At 40.5% G+C, this 4,851-nt stretch overlaps 1 long non-coding RNA gene across 1 annotated transcript; it reads right to left on the bottom strand.

Annotated features, from left to right (window-relative positions):
- Nucleotides 1–2,984: 2,984 nt before the first annotated feature.
- Nucleotides 2,985–4,534, bottom strand: LOC122540129. Its single transcript, XR_006309242.1, has 3 exons — nt 4,426–4,534; nt 4,192–4,328; nt 2,985–3,150 (listed from the first exon to the last, which is right to left on the bottom strand). It is a non-coding gene; the product is annotated as an uncharacterized LOC122540129 (long non-coding RNA).
- Nucleotides 4,535–4,851: the final 317 nt, after the last annotated feature.

Raw genomic sequence — 4,851 nt, 5'->3', positions numbered from 1 at the left:
TGGGGGCGGGGGGGCTTGTAAAATAAAGCTAGTCATCTTCACACTGGCATCATGCCAACCCCTGAACTGTCTCCCATATTGTGGTGGACAGCCTGCCTGCCCACAGGCCTATTAAGGCACATAGGAAGTCATCTAAGAATCTCATTCCAGCACTGTCACTGTTTTATGCATAGTAGGGAGGGCAGACGCAGGGTAAGTGGCTGAGGAGCTTTCACTGCATGGGATGCTATTAGGCAGGAAAAGAGGATATCATCTTTGGAACATGGAGGAGCTCTGTTCCCATCAAACACAACCATCCTCCACACTATATTTCCACTCCTTCAACCTTCTTCCCCAATCTGTCAAACATGGCTGTCTTGCCATCCACACCAAGATTCATCCAACATCCCAGGCTGACCTGAAACCCAGGATCCATTGCTTCCTGCTCAGTCAGTGCCAATGGTGCCAGCAGTCACTATTGTCCCATCCTGGTGCTGCTGGACGAAAGCTGCCAGCTAATCAAACTGTCCCTGAGGAGTGGACATTACATCCTGAAATTTTTAAGGGAGCTGGGTTTTTGGTGGGGGTGCTGACAGCTGACTTTTTGGTTGGGAGGGTGGGAAATATGACACTTTGCAAAATATAACCCTTGAGTACTAAAAGCTGAGCTAATATGGAGTGTGAACATTACACTGTCAGAGGTGTCATATTTGGATGAGACAGTAAACCAGGATCCTGTCTGCTCTCTGGGGTGAACATAAATATTCCATGGCACTGTTTGAAGAAGAGTTTCCGAGATCTCCCAGTATATATACCAGCTTATGTTAATGAAACACTGAGGTCAATTTTAATATAACTCTCCTTTGGTGAGTTTTATTGGTGGATAAATGTTGGACAAGACAGCAGTAGAACTCCCCTACATTTCATTGACAAATTGCATTCTTGAAGAAATGATGGAACCTCAGGTAACAACTTAGTGACCAGATAGCATCTCTAACATTACAGCACTCCCTTTGCGTCAGCCTAGATTATGTTCTCAAATATCTAGTGCGGGAACTGTACAACTGTCTGACTCAGAAGCAAATCTCTATTGTTGTAACAAGACTGCATTTGAACAGAGGACATTACCCTTCATTCAGCTGCCTTGGATCAAACGGATTAGTAATAAGAGTCACAAGTGACAAATTTTGCTGGATCAACAACCTTAGCAAGAAAAACATTCCACAAAACAGAGCTCACAAATTTCCAAAATAAGCGCATTTTTAACAACTCTTCCTCTCCCCATCTCCTTGAAAATGTCTCGCCCTCAGTGAATCAGTCCCTGCTATTTTTTCTTCTATGTTTCAGTTTCCATTTTTGATCCTTCACTAAGTTTCTTCTGTTCTGGTCTTCAGTGAGTGTCTCTGAGGATATTTCTAAAATGGGGTTCACACTCTCAAGATAAGGAGTTGACTACCTGGAACTGTGATGCAGAGCGATTTCTTCCCTCAGAGGTCCAACTCGTCCATGCTGATCAGATATCCTAAATTAATCTAGTCCCATTTGCCAGCACTAGGCCCACATCCCACTAAATGCTTCCTATTCATATATGCATTGTATTTTTTACCATGCAAGGACTGCACAAAACACTATATAGGACAAACAGGAAGACAGCTAACAATCCGCATAAACGTTTCGTCCCCTGGCTAGGTGACATCATCAGTGCTTGGGAGCCTCCTGCGAAGCGGCAGGGACAGACCACTATAAACACCGGAGGAAACATCAAAGAAGCGCTTCGCAGGAGGCTCCCAAGCACTGATGATGTCGCCTAGCCAGGGGACGAAACATTTGCAACAAAAACTTCCAGCTCGGCGAACAGAACCACAACAACAAGCACCCGAGCTACAAATCTTCGCACAAACTTTGAACTCCTATATTCAATGCTCTGACCAATAAAGGAAAGAATGCGAAACACCTTCTTCACTACTTTATCTACCTGCTATTCCACTTTCAAGGAACTATGACCCTACACTCCAAGGTCTCTTTCTTGAATGAATCTGTCCGTCCACCTTTGATTCTTCCCTATCTCCACTTTTCTCACCCAAATCAGGGTATACTCTGTTCTTCTCTAAACCAGTCCTTAATAGGCTACACGAAGACCGAAACAGTATAACAGCATAATGGGGAAGACTGCAGCTAAACTTAACATCTATAAATGCCACACAAATTTACCAGCTACATTTATAACAACATCACATTGATAACCTTATCACAGAAAAATGTTTTGGAGTTTTAATTTTTTAACCTCTGTTGCATGTTCTCAATTTAAGGATAAGTGATAAGAAATTGGCTTATCACACAATGTAAAAGAAATAACATCGTTCTTATCTTATAAACCGTTGAAGAGATGTTTTTAGAATGGTTTCCTGCCTGGTATACATAATAGGCATTATTGCTTCTCTAGGCTTTGAAGTAGGTTGGTTGATATTTCTTTTGTGATATTAATGGGCTGCCAAAAGTCAGTCTTTACTTCATTGTCTAGTCATGCACTGATAGCAGTTTATTTTCAATATCTGTCGACCATTAGAAAGATGTTAACTGATGATGCAATTAAAGCAGGTTGTATGCGATATGTGTAACACCAACACGGTTACAAAAAAATTCAGTTCTTTACTAATCCAATTCAATCAGTGTCTTTCCAACATTGTTATGTTCTTATAAAAGATTTTTACTTTTATTGTGAGAAGGGATGGTTGTCTGTCTGGAGTTGTGGCTTTCCAATTCAGATACAGATATCTAAAATAGATAGTACAATTTTTTAAAAAACAAATCTCATTTTCGACTACTTGAACAAGAATTGAAGGATTCTAACTTTCCCTCAGAGTAATATCCAGCTCGGTTGTGAGGATTACATGGACATCATAAACCATCGATTGCAAGTATCTCAACATTGTCCAAAAGGACTGAGAGGAAGTGTAGGCCAAGATCCTGAACAAGGTAAACTGATAGTATTTTGTTGTTAGCAGTGTTTAATGTGCCTGAATAATACATTATGTAACTGTGTCAAACTGGCTCTCATCATCCTTCTCAACTTGTCTGTAGCATTTGACAATGTTAAATGTCTTATTCTATCATTCAGTTGGCTGGGACATTGTTCCATTGTTATGTACCAAATCATAGCCAGTGAGTGATCTGCAAAAGGAAGTGAAACAATTAAGCAGCATTACTTTTGGTACCCTATCAAAATTCGATCTTTCCATCACTTCTGTTTTGCATGTACATCTTATTCCTTAGCAACACCCTTCAAGAACACAGCATCAGATTTCACATATGTATTGATGACACTCAGCTCGACCTCACCTCTTTCTCTATACACTCCTCAGCTGTTGCTAAATTATTGGACTGCTTATCCAACATTCAGTATTGAATGAGCAGAAATTTCATCTAGCTAACTATTGGGAAGACCATTATTTTCAGATCTTCCATTATAAACTATGTCTGTTCCCAACTGACACAAATCCACATCTCTCCTTGATCACTGCCTGAGGCATAACAAGTCTGTCCACAACTTTGATGTCAAAATGACCCAGAGTCAAGCTTCGGACTACATATCCTTGACAGCATGAGCATCATCTACTTCCAGTTCCTTAACAGCAACCAACTATAGCCCTGCCTTAGCTCATCTGCTGCCGAGACTCTTATCTATGCCACAGTTTTACCCTTTGAGAGTACCTTTGAAGGTCTTCCAAACTCGGTCTTTTGTATCCTAACTCAATCCAAGTCTCTTTAAATCACATTTGCACTCTATGCCGTTTGGTTCATGTTAAAGTAATCCTGTAAGACTGAAAACTCATCTTTGCTTTTAAATCCTTCTATGGCCTTCTCTTCTCTATCATTGTAACCGCCTCCAGCCCACAACCATTGAGATATCTATACTCATCTACATTTGCCCTCTTGAGCATCTTCAATTGGTGACCATGCTTTAGAGTCTAACTGCTGGAATTCCCTCACTAAACCTTTTCTTCCTTCTACAAATGGTCTCTAAAATTTACATCTTTGACCAAGCTTTGGGGTGACTGCTGTAATGTTGCTCTCTGTGACTCGGTATCAAAGCTTTGTTTTATAATGTTTCTGTAAATTGTTTTGTAATGTTATATTCCATAAATATGCTATAAAAATGCAAGTTGGTGCTGTACCAGTGTCTTTGATATGCATCTTCCTCCTCTCACTCACCTTGTCTCTTTACTCTAGAGCCTTGTAGTTTGAGCAGTTACAGGAAGTGAGGCAATGTCACATGATTTTGCTCTCTCTGCCAGCCTTGAAGCTGTTCTATAAAGGTGTTAAATGAAAGTACTGCACATGCTGGAGATCTGAAATTAAAATAAAAGTGTTGGAGAATCTCAGCAAATGTAACATGCATCTGTGGTGAGCTGTGAGAGAAACAAAACGAGTTAATGTAACTTGTACCTGACGGTTATCATGCAATTAACCACTGCATCTCGCGAAGACAAGAGCCACGTCAAAGTTCCTCTACCCTTGTAAACCAAATAGGCCCTTAGCCCCAGTTGAAGAAAGAGGACTGGTTGCAGCTCCTTCTGCCCACAAATAATACAGGCACCGCAGCAAAATGTTCCTTAAATAACATTAATATCTTTCATACATCAGCAGACTCTTGTAACAGTTCTTCTATTAAACACTTTTGTCTTGACCTCTCCCCCACCTTCAAAAGCTTCTTTAAAATCCATCAGCTACAATGAAATCCCCACCTCCTTGTTTCACTCTTCTATTGGTGGTACAGTTGTCCGGCATTTTGGTCCGTTATGTTGTAAATCCCTTCCTAAATGGGCTACTAAGGCATAAAAGAAGTTCATTAATAGCTTGAATTACAAGCTC

Source organism: Chiloscyllium plagiosum, chromosome 34 (assembly GCF_004010195.1).
Source record: "Chiloscyllium plagiosum isolate BGI_BamShark_2017 chromosome 34, ASM401019v2, whole genome shotgun sequence".
NCBI lineage: Eukaryota > Metazoa > Chordata > Chondrichthyes > Orectolobiformes > Hemiscylliidae > Chiloscyllium > Chiloscyllium plagiosum.
The sequence above is the reverse complement of the archived record's forward strand: the minus strand, read 5'-3'. Positions and strand labels throughout refer to the sequence as shown.